The 21994-nt window shown below is 33.1% G+C and overlaps 1 protein-coding gene across 1 annotated transcript in view; it reads right to left on the minus strand.

Moving 5' to 3' along the window:
- The window catches only part of LOC145685614 (phospholipid-transporting ATPase ABCA3-like), a 148649-nt gene extending 131223 nt beyond the window's left edge, over window positions 1–17426 (minus strand). The window contains exon 1 of the mRNA XM_081758004.1: window positions 17359–17426. The gene's annotated coding sequence lies outside the window, so the exon portion shown is untranslated. The remainder of the gene's footprint in view (window positions 1–17358) is intronic.
- Window positions 17427–21994: the final 4568 nt, after the last annotated feature.

Here is a 21994-nt window from a genome sequence, read left to right on the forward strand (position 1 = left end):
TAAAGACTAAGATTTTTTTCCGTATAATAACTTTAAATGGGCATAGCTCCTAAACGATTGATTATACGATAAAATGGACTACAGAAATCGATTTGTCAGGTTAAAATCTATATAGAAAGATACCTTACATGATAAAATTGAACAATTTTTTGTGGGGGGGGGCTAACAGTGGTGGCTGGGTATGTAGGGCTCTAACATTACATTTTTCGCTTTTTTGACCAAACTATTGGTCGTAGAAACGAAAGAAAGGTATTTTCTTAATTGTTAGGACCTAATGAACATTACTATATAAATTAGAACAATGTAACTTGAAAATAATTTTAAATATGCGTAGCTCCTAAACGGTTGATCGTAGGTCAAAATGGATTACAGAAATCGATTTGTCAGGTCAAAATCTATATAGAAAGACACCCTACATGATACATTTGAACAATTTTTATTTTTTTTGAAATTTATATACAGGGTGTTTCAAAAGTATAGTTTTTATTTTTTCACTTTTTTGGCCAAACTATTGGTCGTAGAAACAAAAGAAAGGTATTTTCTTAATTGCTAGGACCTAACGAACACTACTATACAGATTAGAACAATGTAACTTGAAAATAATTTTAAATATGCGTAGCTCCTAAACGGTTCATCGTAGGTGAAAATGGATTACAGAAATCGATTTGTCAGGTCAAAATCTATATAGAAAGACACCCTACATGATACATTTGAACAATTTTTATTTTTTTTGAAATTTATATACAGGGTGTTTCAAAAGTATAGTTTTTATTTTTTCACTTTTTTGGCCAAACTATTGGTCGTAGAAACAAAAGAAAGGTATTTTCTTAATTGTTAGGACCTAACGAACACTACTATACAGATTAGAACAATGTAACTTGAAAATAATTTTAAATGTGCGTAGCTCCTAAACGGTTCATCGTAGGTGAAAATGGACAACAGAAATCGATTTATCAAGTCAAAATCTATATAGAAAGACACCCTACATGATACATTTGAACAATTTTTATTTTTTTGAAATTTATATACAGGGTGTTTCAAAAGTAGAGTTTTTATTTTTTCGCTTTTTTGGCCAAACTATTGGTCGTAGAAACAAAGGAAAGGTATTTTCTTAATCGTTAGGACCTAACAAACATTACTATACAGATTAGAACAATGTAACTTTAAAATAAAAATTTAATGAATTTGCATAAACAATATGGCGTCGATTTTTTTGAAACTTTGGAAATATGTTTATTAAAAGATATATTTTTATATGAATAGGTAAAATGAATAATATTACTAAAATAAATACCATTTTTGCGCGTTTTTTACCGCAATTGGTGCGCGCCGCGCGTTTTTTTACAGCGATCGGTACGCGCCGCGCGTTTTTTACCGCGACCGGTGCGCGCCGCGCGGTATTTGTGGCCTAAAAAGGTTTTTGCGACGCGGGACGCGTAAAATATTACCGCCCGGAAACTGCGCGGGGTATTGCCGGTTATAAAAACAAACAACACTCGGTAACTTGCTATGGCACATGTACACACACGCACAGTCTTATACACACTAATGTGAATGTTATGATACAGGTGTCGTTCTTTCAAGAAACAAACATGGCGGATGAATTTTAATGTGTTTTCTTTGCATTAATCTAGTATACATTATTTTTAAAAACAGTAATAATTAAAAATTTAAACAAGTTAACACGAACTTAACCGAACTTTTCCGAACATTGACGAACATAAACCTAAGAGTTTATTTACAATTTCTGTACATATTGGTTAATGTACAACACGAATGGTTCCGAAGTTTCCCGAAGTTTTCCGAACATTGCCGAACATAATCCTAAGAGTTTATTTATAATGTGTGTACATGTTTATACATGTATTACACAAACGGTTCCGAACATAAACATAAAAATGTATTATCATTTGCCGTACACGTTTTGTATACGTATACTATGCATTAAATATAATTTAATTACCGTTAAAAATAATTATAATATTAACACAGAATATAACACTATTATCTGTATAGGCTACAACACAGTTTGTAGTCTCGTACGCAAAGGCATTTCGTTTTGTAGTCTTGTACCCAAAAGCATTTGGTTTTGTAATCTCGTACGCAGGTGCTTTAACATATTTTAAATTTAGTAACAGTGATATTACGCAATATGATGTAATTTGTACCTTATGTTACTGGGTCTAAAAAATTCCTTTGTTAGTAGTGCTAGGAATTTCTTTTGTTTGCTTTGCTGCAGGTGTTTAAACAGGTTTAAACTGGTTTTATTGTTTTTTTGTTAGACATTGTGTATATATACCCCCGTTGCAAAGGAAATATTATCATATGTATGCTGGTAACCGTACCTTCAACACAATATTTACTTAGTGAATAAATTCATAGAAACATATAATAAAAGAAATATTAAAATATTATATTTACAAAAGAGTAGTAATATTAACTGTATTGTTGCAGTTGTTGAAATTCAAAACAAGATAAGAAGAAAAAACAAAAGAAGAAGAAAGGAAGTAAGGAAGAAATCCTGATTTTTATCAAGTTTAGAATACACAACAGATTTACATAGAAGATCATCGTAAGTATATTTACATACTATACATATTTGAATGATTATGTTTTTATACTTTGATTAAATATTTGTATATAAAGTATTATTTTTAAAAATTGTAAACTGTTAAATATTTACAATAATATTTTATTTAAAACAAACGAAATTTGTTTTACCATTGTGCAAAACATGTTTTTAATACGATTACATTGTATTTTAAGAACAAAGTTCTTGCAGAATTTTAAAAATGTTTACACTGCATTTTAAGAACGAACTTTTTGCTGAATTTTAAAATGATCACACTCCATTTTAACATTGAAGTTCTTGCAGAATTTTAATGATGATCACACTCTATTTTAACAATGAAGTTCTTGCAGAATTTTAATGATGATCAACAGAAAAAATAAGTAGAGCTGCTTAGAAGAAAACTAAATAATATTGTTAACTGAATAACACTATATTTTTATATATTGTTGTATTTATTTTAATGTAAACTAATTTTTGTTTTAATATTTTACAGATGGAATTTCTCGGTGCATCATACGTAAACGAGTTTAACGAAATTGACGAAATTTACCTGTCTGCTGTTATAGAAGGTCTGAATACAAAGGAGCGCGTGTTGGAAACCTGGTGGCGTATTATGGATAAGCAACGCCAGGGATTTCGTGGCAGTGAAAGGTATGATACCTTGTTATCAGCTCTTTTTAATTTTTATTATGATAATCAAGCACTTATATTGCAATATGCAATGTCTAGTGCTGACATTGTTGAGTTATTTGCACACGGATTTTTTCGTGAGCAAATCATGTACCAGTGGGCACATGATAAATTCATTCATTTTAATTATTTTAATTCTGCACAAGGTGATAGGATAAATGCAGCAGAGGTAGCCGAATTTTGTAATTATGGATCGCGTTTTATTTCGCTTCATAATAATGTGTTGCCATCTGTTGAAAATTCCGTAACCTCGGTCCACCAAGAAAGTCAACCCTTGGAAAACATACTTCAAGAAGAAGATTTTAATTTAATTGATGAAATTATTAATGAACAAATACAAAATGAAGCAGCAGATGGTACACAATCAAATCAAAATTCCGCAGTTTTAGTAAATCCCGATGAGTTTGGAACATCTGATTATGTGGAGGCTTTATTAAACGAGTTATGTGAAAATGGTCAAAATCCTGTGGATGTTGTAAATAATGAAGTACAGGTATCAAGTGTACAATGTTCACGGGATACTCGTGGTTACGGAATGGGGTCTCCACGGCCAAGTACATCCGGTTACGTTCCTCCAAGTGAACGTAGCGGACATACAGATGTTCAAAATACAGGGGAAGGTAATTTCAAAGTAGTACATGAAAGCAGAAAAAGTTTCACTAAGTTTAACTTGGTGGGACATGAAATTGCGGTAAGGCCAATGGGAAATGAAGAAATTAGAAATCCTGCGGCCTATATTGAAAACCTAATGAACTTCGCATTGGATAATGTATTGAACAATGCGAGACCTAATGATTTTGTTGGAATGTACATTGATTCCTCCAATAGTAAGGATAAGAAAGCAGTGTATGTTCCATGGAGACGCCGCAAAGATATTTCTGCTAAGTCCGTTTTAGCTTCCATTACTAGAGTGTTAAATAGTAATGAAGACTTCCTTTTAGGTAATCATGTCCTCTTTCGATTTCATATAGTAAATTCCATGTTTGGTGCTGGAAGAACACGTGATAATAATTCCACACTAAACAAATATTTACCTTTAAATGAATTTTTAGTACAACATTTGGTTGAGCTCCCGGGAACCGATAATGAAAAACTTTGTTTACCTAAAAGTATTGCTTGGGGTATAGCAAAGCATACCGAAACACATCGAAATTTGAGTAATTTAACAGATCCAACTCGAGATACATTAAAAGGTAGAGCTATTAAGCTTTGTACTCAGGCAGGTGTTAGCGTTAAAGGTGGTTGCGATTTTAATGACGTTGAATTATTTGAAAAACATTTAGCTCCAAATTATCAAATTATTATTTATGAAAAAGTACCCGAAAGCAAACGTGAATTTAGAGTACGTTATCCGGAAACAGAAGTACAAAGACCAGAGTTACAAAATGCAAAACCAATCTATATTTATTACGATGAAAGAGGAACTATTGGACATTTCCGTCCTATTCGTACTATAACGTCATTTTTAAGAAAAGAAAAGTACTGTTTGCAATGTTTAAAGGGTTTTAATGGTGGCAATCGTTATCATAAGTGTGAGTTAATGTGTTCATCTTGTGAACATATGCACAAAGTAGATGTTACGATGTATAAAATGAAATGCAATGCATGCAATAGATATTTTACTAGGGGTGAGTGTTTCGACAATCACTTAAAAGGTAATAAAATTGGCAAGAATGTGTGTGAATATGTGAAAGTTTGCATCAACTGTAATGCACTCTATGATTTAAGAAGACGTAAATCTGATCATACATGTGGTGAATACTTTTGTAGTACATGTCGTGAACATGTACAGGAAGGTCACTCATGTTATGTGAAGAAAGTAAAACCTACTCATATTAAGAGGTTTCTTTATATTATCTTTGACGTAGAAACCATGCTCAAACCGGAAAATGAGCGTGGGGAGCGGGAACACGTTGTTTGCTTGGTATGCGCTAGACATGTATGTCATAAATGTATGAATAACGGCATTGATGAAGCCTGCAGTACATGTGGTGATGAAAACGGTAACCGCTCGTTTTCTTTTAAAACCATTGATGAATTTATTACACATATTTTATTAGATAGACCCCTATTTAGTAAAGTATGCGTCATAAGTCATAATGGTAGTCGTTTTGATAGCATTTTCTGTTTGAGATCTCTCATTGAGTCCCAGCATATTATTCCAAAAACTTTAATTCAGGGTCAAAAGATTTTTAGTATTTCTATTCACAATAAAATTATTTTTAGAGATAGTTATTTGTTTGTTGGTGTAAAATTATCAAAATTACCTAAAACGTTAGGCCTTTCAGAAAATTTAAAGAAGGGAGATTTCCCATACTTGTTTAATACAGTAGAGAACCAAAATTATGTAGGACCATATCCCGGAATAGAGTACTATGATCCTGAATCGCGAACTGGTGAAGAAAGAAAGCGGTTGGAGGGATGGCACCAAGAACGGGTGCAATTGGGAGAGCAATTTAATTTGCAAAAGGAAATGCTGGAGTATTGTGAAAATGATGTGAGAATTCTCACAGAAGCTGTTATTAAATTTAGTAATATTATAGAAGACAAAACGGGTGGATTACAATGTTTTCTAGTATCGTCTACGATTGCAAGTTTAGCCATGCAAACATATCGTACATCGTATCTTCCAGAAGAAAGTATTTCTGTTATACCACCTTTGGGGTACCATTATAAAACAAAAACCAGTGAAAAAGCAATGAAATGGCTAAAGTATATGGAACACCAAATGGGTATAGAAATCCAGCATGCTGGACGAAACGGAGAACAATCTTTTGGAAGGTATAATGTTGACGGATACAATGCAGAGCTTAATGCCGTGTTCGAATTTATGGGATGCTACTGGCATGCCTGTAAAACGTGTTTTCCAAATAACCGTAATGGCATAATAGATAATGCACATGGTCCGTACAACACATTTGAAAAAAGGTACGAACATACGGAAATCCGGCGAAAATATTTCAGAGAAATTCTAAAAATGAATTTGTATGAAATATGGGAGTGCTCTTGGGATAATAAAGTACGCACAGATGTAGATTTACAAAAGTTCCTTAAAGAACATTGTGATACTACTGCCGACTTTCTTATTCCTAAGAGTTGCTACAACGGAGGCCGTACTGAAGTATTTCGTTCTTATGTGAATTGTGCGGACGATGAATCCATTCTTTATTATGATATTACATCGTTATACCCCTACGTCATGGCAAGGAAACCTCTTCCGGTGGGGGCACCTAAGGTGCATAAGGGGCCGGTTTTCCCAGATGTGGGAAAAATTCATGGGATTGTAAAATGTACTGTATTGGCTCCTAAACAACTCTTTTTTCCCATCTTACCGTATGTAGCACAAAGCCGATTAATATTTGGACTTTGTAGGCTATGTATGGAAGGAGAAACTATTGATAATTGCACACATAGTGATACTGAACGCGCATTAACTGGAACTTTTTGTACACCAGAGCTTCACCGTGCTCTTGAAAACGGATATAAAATCGTCAAAATTTATGAAATATGGGAATTTGAACTCATGGGTTCTGAAGATCGGAATTCACCTAGTTTATTCCGGGACTATGTGAATACGTTTCTTCAGATGAAGCAGGAAGCTTCAGGCTATCCTGCTTGGTGTAAAACTGAAGAAGACAAAGATAAGTATATTGACGATTACTATGCTCACGAAGGCATAAAGTTAAATAAAGATAATATTAGGTCGAACCCTGGACTTAGACAATGCGCGAAGTTGTACCTCAATTCCTTATACGGAAAATGGGGACAGCGTACAGATATGACACAGTGTGTAATTATTGATAGTGGGGCAGAGTTCCATAGGTACCTTGCTACACCGAGATATGAGGTTCATAGTGTTATTCCAGTTGGTGATGAACATCTTATTCTAACATTTAAAGACTTGGAAACCGAAAATGTACCTCTGGAATTTTCCAATTTCATCCTTGCTGGTTTTATTACTTCATGGGCCAGGCTACAATTATATGATTTACTTGTGACTGTAGGACCTGAAAACGTAATTTATTGTGACACAGACAGTATTATGTTTACGTGTAAAAAAGATAGGGAACCTCCGTTGAAGCTTGGAAGCTATTTGGGTGATCTCACTGATGAAATTGAAGAAGGGTGGGAGTTTGTAACGTTTATAGGCTTAGGGCCAAAAAATTATAGTATGCGGCTTAAAAATGCCGCAGGGGAATTTCGGAATATTTTCAAAATTCGGGGAATTACACTAAATGATAGGACCTCTCAAAGAATAAACTTTGAGAGTTTCTATGGATTAGTGACAGGAAATATTAATTGTACAATTATAGAAAATCCAAATAGTATTGTGCGGAAACAGGGCTTCACTATCTTTTCACGTAAAGAGACAAAAACGCACCAAGAGGTAAACAAAAAACGTAAACGTATTGACGATACACAAAGTGACGAACCAATACCAAAGACAAAAAGTTTACCTCATGGATATGTACAATAATAATTTTAGCTTGGCTTATAAGTGATTGTTTTTATTTATTTATTTATTTATTTATTTTTAAAAGATCATTAGTAGAGTATGACTATTTATTTATTTATTTATTCCATCGTTTGCTGTGCAAACTTATAAATTGTAAACCAAAGTATACATTTCATTCTAGTCATTCATTTATTCTAGTCATTCATTCATATTTTAGTCATTTCAAGCTTTAATATTTATTGTTTAACTTATTTTTAATTTATTTTTAATTTATGTTGTTAATTGTGTGAGTGAGTGTATATAAAGTAAAGTATCTATTGTGTGCATTCAGTTTAATACAAGATGTTAAAGTTTCAACATCCATCAACCATTTTAATTGCTGGTCCTTCACGTGCCGGTAAAACATGTTTTGTAAATCGATTATTAAATGAACGTGATCAAATGTTTACTATGAAATTTAATGAAATTGTTTGGTGTTATGGTGCAGTCATACCAAATTTAGATGCAAGTTCAGAAATTCGATTTATAGAAGGAATTCCAGATATGAATAATTTTGAAATACAAGAAAATTCATTATTAATATTAGATGACTTAATGTCTGAAACCAATGGTGATGTTGCAAACTTATTTACAAAATATGCACATCATAAAAAATTAACAGTAATATTTATTGTTCAAAATTTATTTCCAAAAGGAAAACATGCTCGTGATATAAGTTTAAATGCACATTATATTATAGTATTTAAAAATCCTCGTGATAAATTACAAATACAATATTTAGCAAGACAAATTATGCCACGATATAGTAAACAAGTTGTGAATGTGTTTGAAGATGTAACACGTGAACCTCACACTTATTTGTTATTTGACTTAACTCAAAAAACAAATGATGCATTACGATTACGTACTATTACGGTGATTTAATACGTACTATTTCACAAGTTGTTAAAAACACAATAAAAGGAAACATTCCGTTGAATTCGCGTCAGAAGCAACGTTTACGTAGACATAAAAAGATCTTGCGTGCTTTATCTGCACAGCGTACAGCACTTAATAAGAAAAAGAAAATTTTATTGCAGAAAGGTGGGGCATTTTTACCATTAATTTTAGGACCATTACTTGGTGCAGTAGCAAGTAGTTTGTTTGGAAGATAAGTATGTCGGAATTTCGTAAAATGATATTAGTGCCTGAAAATGCAATGCAACAAATGCATGCAAATATAAAATCAACAGATTCACATCAATCGCGTTTAGACGAAGAAATGAATAGTATTTTACAACGTCGTAATCTTAGTATTGAAGAAAAATGGAAATTGTATCAGCAAGCATTACAACAATATTTAAATTATACTTCATCAGTTTCACAAAATCCAATTACATTACCTATTATTGAAAAAGATGTTCCTCAAACATCATCATCATTATCTCAAGAAGAAGAAAAAAATAATTCTATTTTACCCTTTGTATCAGACATTTTACAATCAGTACCAAAAACACAACGAAGGAAAACAGATCTATTATTAAAACAGTTAACAAGTTCTGATAAAATTCATTGGGATCAATCAGGAACAGTACGTATTCAAGGAAAAATAATACCAGGTTCTAATATTATTGATTTAATAAATGATGTTGTTCGTACACGAAAATATTCAAGAAATCCTATAGGCATTCACGAGTTTAAAAATTTATTGGATGATCTTAATGTACCACGTGAATTTATTTCTACTCCTATAGTAAAATCACATAGCAAAATTAAAAAATCACAAAGTCCAACACTAGTAACAAATATTTTTAAAAACTGGAAAGAATATAAAATGTAAATAAAAAATGGGAAAATTGTCAAAATTATATTATGATTATACAAATCCTGCTTCTTTATCAAGTATTAAAACATTACAAACAAAAACAAAATTATCAAAAAAGAAAATTAAAAATTGGTTAGCATCTCAAGATGCATATACATTACATGCACCAGCACGTAAAGTATTTGAACGTAAACAATATTATGTTAGTGCACCAAATGAAACATTACAAATGGATTTAGCAGATATGCAAAATATTGCAAAGTATAACAAAAATTATAAGTATATATTATGTTGTATCGATATTTTTTCACGGTATGCGTATTGTGTTCCCTTAAAAACAAAAACAGGTCCTGAAATGGCAAAAGCAATCAAAAAAATTTTAAAAAATTTTAAACTACCCGTGTTTAATGTACAAACGGATTTAGGTACAGAATTTTATAATCAACATGTAAAACGTTTATTTAAAGAATACGAAATTAATCATTATAGTGTACATTCAGAAATTAAATGTGCATTAGCTGAACGCTTTATAAGGACATTAAAAGAAAAATTATCGTTATTTTACGGCTAAAAATACATACCGTTATATAGATGTGTTAGATCAATTTGTAAAAAATTATAATCATTCGTATCATAGTAGTATTAAAATGGCACCGGCAAATGTAAATTACTCTAATGTTGATCAAGTTTTGAATACGTTGTACGGTGATAAAACGAATAAAAACAAATTAACATGTAAATTTCAGCCTGGTGATTATGTGCGTGTTAGTAAATATAAACATAAATTAGAAAAGGGATATTTACCAAAATGGTCACAAGAAATTTTTATTGTTGATAAATGTATTCCGACAAATCCTATTACATATAAATTAAAAGATTGGAATGATGAGGAAATTAAAGGAATATTTTACACAAAAGAATTACAAAAAGTAAATGTAAATTCAAACAAAACATTTTTAATTGAAAAAGTACTAAAACGAAAAAAAGATATGATGTATGTAAAGTGGTTAGGATATCCATCAAGTATGAATTCATGGATTAAAACAAATTCTGTTCAGTCTTCAAAATGAGTTCAATGATAGAACATGATTTCTATGTTACTCTTCCTTCAAATGCTAGTACTGAAATTTTTACTAATAATACAACTTCTTCATTTATAGTAAAGTTAGCACAACCTATTCACTTAAGTGAAGGAGAATGGTATGTTGCATTAACACAACTTAATGTTCCTTTTAGTTTTTATAATGTAGGTAAAAATGAAAAAAATTGTAATTGAAACCATCGTTAATGATGAACTTGAAATTGCTGATGTTGATATTACACCAGGATACTATACTTCTATTTCATCCATTTTAGAAATGATTCCTGAAGAATTACGAATGTTAAAATATTATAAAAATAAAAATCAAGTTGGAATTAGACATTCTTTAAAATTGAAAGATTTTTGTGTTATTGGAATGACACGCGGATTGCAACATTTACTTGGATTTATAAATGAAAATACAACAGAGTTTACAGATGCTGTTTTTGTAAAACCAGTTAATGAAGATGTTCCAACCGTAACACGTGCAAAATTTCCATGCAATTTAGAATATAATATACCAAACGTTTTTAATGTATGTGTTGATATTGTAAAACAACAAGAAAATATTGGACCAGTAGTTCGTAAAGTTAGTGCCTATAATATTGAGCACGGAGATGTAAAATGTTTTCTATTTCACACACCACAATATGTTAAAGTTGTAAAATCTTATTTTAATACGATTGAAGTAAACTTAAAAGATGAGCACGGTTTAAAATTGCCATTTGAATTTGGAACTTCAAACTTAACACTTCACTTTAAACGAAAATGATTTCTGAAAGTATTGATGATAGTTTTTACATTACACTTGTATCAAACGCAAGTACTGATGTATATCCTACAAATAGTCCAACACATTTTATTAATCAACTAAAAAATAATATTCAATTATCAGAAACCGATTGGCATGTAGGATTAAGTGAATTACATGTTCCTTTAACATGTTATAATGTTAACGATGGAGAAAATGTTATGTGGTATAAAATAAAAAATGAAGAAGCACAAAAAGGTAAAATTGTAAGTGGATATTATCACTCTGCACATCATATCATTGATGAATTAAATAAAATATCAAAAGATATAAAATTTTCTATATCAAATATTGTACAAGTAGATTGTAGTGATCGTGTTGAATATGCCTTATTATCAGCAACATTAGCAATGCAATTAGGACTTCGTCAACATAAAGATCTTGTTTTGTATAAACGTGGATTTAAACAACCATATGTTGATATTGGATATCCTCATCAAATTTTTATTTATACTGATATCATACAATATCAGTTTTTAGGTGATACAAAAGCACCTTTATTACGTATTGCAACAATATCAAATGTAAAATACGGTAAAGTAAAAACATTAACATTTCAAGATATTCATTATCTTCCACTTGCAAAGTTTTCATTTAACAGTATTGAAATACTATTAAAAGACCATGCAGGACGAAATTTGCCATTTCGTTCTGGGACACTAAGTGTTACACTTCATTTTAAGCGCTCTCCTAATAAAAATTAATCAATTAATTATATTTTAAAAATGAAATTTAGACGACATTACGGACATGGTATCCCATACTTTTCAGGACCTGTATATCAACGTGGACATGGTATAGGTAGTTTCTTTCAAGGATTATTTCGTTTTGCATTACCATTTCTTAAACAGGGTGCAAAAACTTTAGGTCGACAAGCATTACAAACGGGAATACAAGTAGCGGGTGATGTATTAGAAGATAAACCATTTAAAGAATCTGTTCGTGCACGTGTAAAAGAAGCTGGTGAAACATTAAAGACAAAAGCTGCTAACAAAGTTGGTCAGTTATTAACTGGAAGTGGTAAGAGACGGCCACGCAAGCGTAAAGCTCCGGCAATTGTTCGTTTTGGACCTCCAACTAAACGTAAGCGTACAAACAAAAGCAAAAGCAAAAGAAAAGTAAAAAGAAAAATAAGTCGTGTTACAGATATATTTTCATAATGGCACTACTTAATTCAAACAGTGTTGAATGTTGTACCAATGATTTCGATTTATTTAGTACTCCAATGACACAAACTGCAATTGAATCTTGCTTTAATGCTGAATACCGTCCAATTTCAACATTAAGTTCTGATGGACCTATTGAATTTTTTATTCCCGGTGAAACAGGAGAATTTATTCATACTGCATATCTTTATCTTTACGTACGTTGTAAAATTACAAAACCTGATGATACACCATTAGCTGACACTGATGTTGTAGCACCAACAAATAATTTCCTACATTCGTTATTTAGTCAAATTGACATTTCATTAAATGATAAATTAATTACTTCTTCATCAGGATTTTATCCTTATCGTGCATACCTTGAAACATTATTAAATTATTCCCGTGATGCTTCTGATACACATTTGAAATTAGGTATGTGGTATAAAGATACCGCTAAACAATTTGATACCATAGGTAATGCTAATATAGGTTTTCAACAACGTGCTAATTATATTAAAAATAGTAAATCATTTGAGATGTATGGTCGTCTGTATACAGATATTGCTGGATTACCAAGAGCACTTGTAAATAAAGTAGGTCTTCGTATAAAATTACATCGTAGTAAAGATGCTTTTTGTTTATTATCTCCTGTAAATACTTCTTATAAAGTAAAACTTGAAGATGTTACTCTACATATACGTCGCATTAATGTTGCACCTCATTTGGCAATGGAAATCAATACTAATATGAATCATGAAACAACAAAATATCCCCTTACAAGAGTACAAACAAGATCGTATACTATTCCTGCAAACGTTAATTCATACAATCTTGATAATATTTTTCTGGGTAACGTACCTAAAGGTGTTGTTATCGGGTTTGTTTCCAATTCGGCATTTAATGGAAAATCTGAACTAAATCCATTTCATTTTCAACACTTTAACGTTAACAAACTGCAGCTACAAGTTGGATCAAAATCTTTTCCTCCCAGTCCCCTCACCCCTGATTTTAAAAACAATTTGTACCTTCTAAGTTACCATTCCCTGTTTTCCGGTACTGGTTTATATTATAAAGATGATGCACATACTATTACTCCTGAAGAATATCCACACGGCTATACTCTTTATGCATTTATTCTATCACCTACAGCAACATTAGATGACTGCACTTGGGACCTTGTGCGTGATGCGCCTGTAAATGTTAAAGTTTCCTTTTCTGAAAATTTAACTGAGCCTATAACATGTATTGTTTACGCTCAGTTTGATTCTTTAATTCAAATTGATAAAGATAGAAATATATATACTGATAATACTTTTTAAAAGTATCATTTTAATAAAAGAAGTATAACTGTTCACTTCTAAGCATATGAATTACATGTGTCCTACTGGTACAACGTGCGTTAAACATTGTATATTGTAATATTTGTGCTTGATTATTCAGAGTTGCAAGGTATCATACTATGAAGTTTCTCAAAAGTATTTTTTATGCGTTAGCACCATTCATCGTTATTGGAAAAGTTATAAAAAAATCTGTCATGAATATTTTAAACATGTTATTTCGTTTTATGAGAATATTCCATATACTCCACTAGGTCTTCCAACATATACGCGTATAAAGTGAAGTGAAGTGATGTGAATTTAAAAAACAAAAGTTATGTACACGGATGATTTAATAAAAGTGTTACTTCGTGATAAACTTACTGGTGCAAATGTGCATGGCATTTATCCTATTGATAGAATACCAAAAACTGTACAACCACCAGCTGGACTTATTATAAATTTAAGCAATTCATCTTCAAGTGGTACACATTGGGTGTGTGTATTCATTGATGAAAATCAAAGAGGATACTATTTCGATAGCCTAGCATTACCATTTCCAAAAGAAATAAAAACTTTTTTAAATAAAAATTGTAAAATATATTTTACAAATAGTTCCGCATATCAAGATGATAATTCAATCTTGTGTGGGCAATTTGTGTTGTACTTTCTGCATCATATTGTACGAAAGAAAAGCTTTAACGAATGTTTAAATTTGTTCAAAACAAATAATCTTAAACAAAATGATAAAATTGTATTCAATCATGTAACCAACATAATGAAAAAGAAAAAACAAGTAGATTAGTTTAATAAAATTTTTTTATTTACAATTTAAAATCTTGTATTTTTATTTACAAGAACATATCATATATCCTTTTTACAACTTTGCAAATGCATTAGTTAATGTTATAGTACGTTGAAACTTCCACCAATAACATAACTGTTGTGCATTACGAAATGCACATCCTGATTTTTTATCAAGTTTAATATTTTGTTCATGAAAAGTACAATAATCATTAAATACGTTTGCATGCAATGTGTTTAATGGTGGACACTGTTTACTTTCCAAATCAATAACATTAGCTAGTGCAAAAATATTTTTAATCCAAAGTGTTTTTTCTGCACCTTTACAATAAAAGGTTGCATCTTGTTTACAAAGTTGATATATAAGGTTACGTATGTGTGATACAGTATAACCGCATTTATCATTCCAAGTTAAACCGTGTAAGTTTAATGTTAACCATTCAATTTGTTTTTGACAACCTAATGGAAGTATATTGTATTCTACTGGTGATTTTATTAAACAATGCAAATTTACTGTATCATCACACGCAGTTAAACAAAATTCACGTATAATAAATTCATGATTTGAAATCTTAAAACCTTGTATGTCAATAATGTATTCATTAACACATGCTGAAATTTTATGTTTACGTTCTAAGAAAAATGGTATAATTTGTCCAACAAATTCAGTGTTCTTTAAACAATCACGCACTTTGCGTGTAAAGTTTATACTTGAAATTTCACTATGATGTTCTTCAAACACTTCAAATAAATCAATAAGAGTTATATCGTTGGATAAATATCCTACAGCAAAAGTTCCAATATCATCGTGAAATAAACATTGATGTTCAAGATGCAGCAAGCATTGTTCACAAGAAATATTATTATTAAAGCGTAAGTATGCACTTATAGTTTTTAAAACACAAACTTCACTAATATGTTCTTCACTACATGATACACAAAAATTATTTTCGAAATACATTATGTACAGTACGTTTTCTTAACATACTTCACTATAGTCGTTCGATCTGTCTTTTTCAAGAAAAATACTTAAAAGTTCTTTTCGTACATTCACATCCACTGATAGTTCACCAAATGTAATATTAAAATAATCTCTTGTTAATGTTGTAATAACTGTATGTGTTTCTGCATAAATGTCAAATAATTCCTCCTGTACACGCGGATTCACTAACACAGACCAAACACGAATGTCTAAAACGTCGTCATTACAATAAAAACATTCATGAGACCATTCGCATGTATCATGCCAATAACATGCATAGCATATTAAATAATCATTTGGTTTCCATTTCAATATGCAATCTCTTACACAGTTCACATCCACATAATTAACACCACATTCACAGTTCCAACTTAATTCTGATAAATCAGGTGAACATGGCGGCGTATCCACATTTGATACCACTTCGTCATTTGATTCCGCCTCAAAATCTGAGTTATCTTGCGAAAATTCATACACTTCATTATCTATTCCCGCCTCACTATCACTTGCATAAACTTTTATATTATCGTTTTCATATCTTTCTAATTCATTTTCATCAAATGTACAATCTGGAGAATCTGGATATTCATTCTCAGCGTCTAACTTATGCTTCACATCAATGTCTTCTACAAACTGACGGTTCTCCATCGCTAACAAAACTATACATGCCTATTTTTTAAAACCAATATTTAAATAAAAATTTCAAATGACGTCACGCGCTCGCGCCCGCGCACGCATATATTTTCCGTTCGCGCCCCCGCGCCTTCCCGCGCCGCGTCCGCGTTTCCGCCACCGCCGGGTTAAAAACTCTTTTTATAACAATCCGCTATTGTTCAGCACCTAAATTATTATTCTTTAACGCATACAGCTGCGAGGTTTCTCTTTACATACACCTGCAAGGTTTCTCTTTTATTATTTTAAACATACACCTGCGAGGTTTCTCTTTTATTATTCTTTATAACAAGCTAGCATTGTTCAACAAGTTTTCCAAAGTTTTTTTTAAAATCATTTATCTTTTCAACTTTGACATCTTTTATTATTCTCTTTTGTGTCACTACTATACATACAATAGTACAACAACCATTACCTGTCATCATATGTCATTTAAACAATAGTGTATTTCTATAGCACTATACTCTCTACCCATTGTCTCCCGGCGCCCCGCTGGTGCTTCTCAATTACGAATACAATAGGTTTCTATTGTGTTTACCACCCCCAGTTTTGAGCAGATAATCCAATATTACTACTAATTGCAAACTGGTATATTGAGATTGAAGCTCAATATTGAATTCTATATATAAAAAAAAATCTTTCTACTGCAGGTGTATTGGTTTTATCTTTCTCTAACATAATGTAGATTATTAGTGGTATTTAAAGAAAAAAAAAGCAGATACAACGAGATTGTATTTGCAGTGTTTAACACATTTTGAGTGCGACTGTACTTTTCCTCCTCTTCGTTGTCCATGATGACATAACATGGTTAAAATTGTGGCTTTTAAGATTTCTTTCTGGAGAAAGGAGGCGTTAAATTGCTCAAGGCCGGTCCTGAAGAGACCATTTGATGAAGTAAGAGAAAAAAATACTTGTTTGTTGAGTGTTAAATACATTTATAAGTAGTTACAGCGTATACTAGAATTAGACCATAAAGATCATCATGAATTATGGAACATAAAGAGCAATAATCAAGTCTTTACCAGTAAAACATCCCATATATGTCTTCTAAATTCAGTGTCCAAACCTGTTGTAGGCTCGTCAAGAATTATTACCTGAATAAAAGAAAAAAAATAAGATCATGGATGCAGTTTCACATTATTCCTTTCGTTGAAACTGGAGACAGAGGCATTTTTATAAAATAACCACAATTAATTTGTACTAGTCTCTATGTTAGTCAGAAGTACAAATACAATGCAATAAAATATAATAAAACAAATAACTAAAGACTCTCTTGAGCATGTCAAAAATTATGCTTTTAGTTGATAATACTTTGTATTAACTACAGAAGATAAACTTCTACGTATACATACATAGTGAGTCAAAATTATGTGAACGATCTGAAGTTTGTTTTGTTTTCTATTACAGGCTGACTCATGGTTGACAGACTCACATTGGAGCACAGAAAAGTAGTGGCAAGCTTAATGCAAGTTGTGTAGTTGACAACAGAAGTGTGTCGAACATTAGCAGAACGATTTTCAGATCGACGGCCACCAACTCGTTTAACAATTTATCATAAGTTTGTAGCAATTAGATCAGTAGCAGACAATTATCGCGGAAATGCGGGGCGACCTACAACTGGCAGAAGTGAACCGAATTCTATCCAAGGACCGGGGCCGCGGTGGCTCAGTGGCAGAGCGTTCACCTCTGGTGCATGGGGTCCCGGGTTCAAACCATGCTCCCGCCAAGTGAACTTTGTGGTGAACAAATACCGTGTGCATTGGTTTTCTCGGGGTTCTCCCGTTTCCTCCCACTTTTTTCATTCCAACATTTCACTCATTTCTCATAATCACCGTCTCCTTTAGCCTAACCGGCATAAGCGTGGGACGTAAAACTCAAAGATTTCATTTAATTTCTATCCAAGGACCTTGGCATTAATCGTTGATTTATGTACATTAATCGTGGTGGTGGGCATGTTGAGACTGTATATCGAGAACATTGACTAAATGCTTTCTCTCAATAGTGTTCACATAATTTTGACACATCCTATATATATATATATATATATATATATATATATATATATATATATATATATATATATATATATATATATATATATATATATATATATATATATATATATATATATATATATATATATATATATATATATAGGGTGTTTCAAAACAACACCTACAACGTTTAGATGATTCCCTACACCAAGATAAGACGAAAAGTATAGACCAACCTGGGTTCACAAGTGCTTCCTTTCAGAGTTATAGGCTGCCAAAAAATGATAAAATGAACTTTAAAGATTCATAGCTCTAATACTATGGCACCTAAAGTAGCCAGGTCAAGACTTCACTTAGGAAGTAATATGTGCCCTATCCAAAAATCCATGTTTTGGAATCCTAAGATACTCAGGCAACAATTTTTATAGAGGGAGTTTGGATAGGGGCATAGGCCTATAATTTAAACTACTTAACAACTACCTCTATAAAAATTGTTGTGGAAGTACCGCAGGATTCTGAAACATGGATATTTGCATAGGGCATATACTAGTTCCTAAGTGAAGTCTTGACTCGATTAAGGTAGATCCCATAGTTTAGGGGCTATGGACCTTTAAATTTCAATTTTTCATGGTTTCGGCGGCCTATAATTTTGAAAGGAAGCATTTGTGCACCCAAATTGGTCTATACTTTTCGTCTTATCTTGGTGTCAAGAATCACCTCCGAAACGTTGTCGGTGTTGTTTTGAAACACCTTGTATACATGAGGGTTACCGCAAAAATTAAGGCATCTATTTTCTTTAACAAAAATGGGACCGAAACAAGAAATTTTACAATATGGGAATTGTGAAGATTGGAGCTTATTGTTAGTATATATGTAAACGTGCATATCAGAATACAGCACGAGAAAAGTGAGTATAACGAATAGTTCGCTTTATACACTTTTACCTCGGATTACATTACAAACCATTTCAAGTACAATTATTACAACTATACACAGGGCCGTAACTTGTGGGGGCAGGGGGCAACTTCCCCCAGAGAAACTCCCGCCGTTCGAGGGGAGCCCATTTTAACACAAAATTTAGCATCAAACAGGTTCACTACATTACATAAAAGTGTCTACTATTAGGAGCCCTACAAATAATATTTGCTCGTATGGCTTTGAGATTTGTCAATATTGTCCTCTTAATTAATTTGTCTTGTATATGGAACGGGCCCAGGGGGTAACTAACGGCCCCGCAGACCTTGCCGTGCGAGAGGGCTCATAGGCTCCCGGGGGAGGACATAAAGGGAAAGAGAAAGATGGAAAGAGGGGGCCCAAGAATTAGAAAAACAACTTTTCTAGGGGGCCCAAATACGCGTATTAATGTTTGCCTCCCCAGAAAAAATCTAAGTTATGGCGCTGTATACACATAGTCCGGAAACACATACAAGACTCATCTAAAGTCCTTCGAAGTAGTCTCCCAAAGAATCCACTATACAGGGTGAGGCTAAAAGATGTTAACATTAAATGGCTGTTCTTTTTGTTTTTGTTTTGCAGATTAAACCATGGCGTGCCCATATTCCATTGAGGAACGAAGGGAAATAACTGCTTGGATGGAGATTTTTCATTCAGTCCCCAAGCATTGTATAAGGAATTCACGGCCTGGACCCGTCGGGATGCACCTTCGCACCTGACAATTGGTAGGATCTACGAGAAATTTGTGAGGTTGGGGTCCGTTAAAGACGATTGCAAAAGAAACAGTGGTAGAAAGAGACATGTCCGAACTGAAGAGACCCTCGTCCTCCATCTCCGTCATCCTCGTCTAAGGAGCGATAGGGAGAGAAAAAAACTTGGCATGCTCAGCACATTCATAGAGGAGAACGCGCCACTTGCCATTTTCCAGCGAGGTTACTTTCAGCAAGATGGCGTTCTTGCCCATTACAGTCAAATGGCTCGGAATTACCTGAACGACACATTCAGTAAACGTTGAATTGGTAGAGGTAGTCCTCTCCCATGTCCAGCACGTTCCTCGACCTGACGCCATGTGATTTTTGGTTGTGGGGCATGGTCAAGGATCATGTGTAAGCCAGCAAACCTAGCAACTTGGACGATCTGAAGCACGGCATCACTCAGGTCATCGCTGCTATCCTTGCCCAAAGGACCCAGAGGACCATACAAACAACAATGGACATATTCCATAAGTGCATTGAACGGGATGAGTGCCAAATTGAAACCCTGTAACCAAATCCTTGCTTGTAATTTCACGTAAGTAAACCCCTATTTAATACTAACATCTTTTTGCCTCACTCTGTACACTGTCAATGGGCATAATTTGAGGTAAAACAAGTACGAAACAAACAATTTCTTGCATTCATTTTGCTTGTACTATTCCCTAGTAAGGATATGGATGTTAATTTAACTCCCTACATGTAACGTATACACGTGTACTAACGTTCCATTTGCATATTTTAGAATTTCTGGCTTATTTCTAATTTTCGTTTAAAAAAATGCCATGACTTTTGCGGTAACCCTCGTACATAAATATACAGGGTACAACAAAAAGGTTCGGCAAAATTTCAGGGATGGATTCCTTATAGGTAGACAAGCAAAAAAGTTTATATGACTATATGTCAGGAAATGCATCGTTACAGAGTTATGGCCATTGAGCTATCTGATGCTGTGAAATAGTCACATTGTTGTCGCCCCTTAATGTGACTAAATTTAAACCTCAATAGCTCACCCCCTAATTAAGGTGGGAAGGTAATTTTGGTATCAATGTGTTTCTGAAGGATGAAGCTTTCGGTTCATATGTATTTTATGAATATGGGGGGGTACCACGGTGGACGGGAGAGGGTAACTACATGTTTTTTGTGTTGTTGTTGTTTTGTTTTTTGCATCAGGATTTTCGAGATTGCATTCCTTCCCCCTTGGTGTACAGTCATAAAATTTGGTATGTGAAGCAATAAAGTAGTCTACTATATGGTACCCCCAAGGATGTGGCTTGATTATGTCAACTTGCATTCTTGGCTCTGATAATGCACAACATTTTGTGTTCGTGGTTGTAGCAATTTGAACAAAATCGTAGACTCTCACGATGGGGGCCCTAATTATCACAGAGTCATGATTCATACATCGTTGGAAAGCTTAGGAAACACAGATTCCAACTAAGCGGTTAGCGTACGCGTCTTTGGCGTGGGAGACCCGGGTTCGATTCCCGGCGGGAGCTCATGTGGTTCGGATTCCACGTTAATCAGTAGGTCCACGTCTCATATAGCCTCGTTGCTGAAAGGGACGCTAAACTAAAATCAACTCAACTCAACTCAACTCAACAGATTCCAACGGAGTAATATTTGTGTAATTCTCTCCATATACGTAGGAGAAGTCTTATATGGAGCCGCCCTGAAAATAAATGTAATTTACGTCAAAAACTGAGATTCAAAAACTTGTCCAACTTTGCCCCACACCCTCCTCCCCATATAAAAACAAGTACACATACAGGGGTATTAGCATATAGTGAACTACTTCGCTGCTTCACACACCAATTTTTATGAGTGTACCCTCCAAGGGGGAGGGAATGCCATCTCTAAAATTCTGATGTAAAAAACAACAACAACATGGATAGTTTCTCTCCCCCGTCCGCCGTGGAACCCCCCACATACATAAAATAAATATCGGCGGAAAGCGT

This window comes from Thermobia domestica, chromosome 5 (assembly GCF_964235325.1).
Source record: "Thermobia domestica chromosome 5, izTheDome1.hap1.1, whole genome shotgun sequence".
NCBI classification, from domain to species: domain Eukaryota; kingdom Metazoa; phylum Arthropoda; class Insecta; order Zygentoma; family Lepismatidae; genus Thermobia; species Thermobia domestica.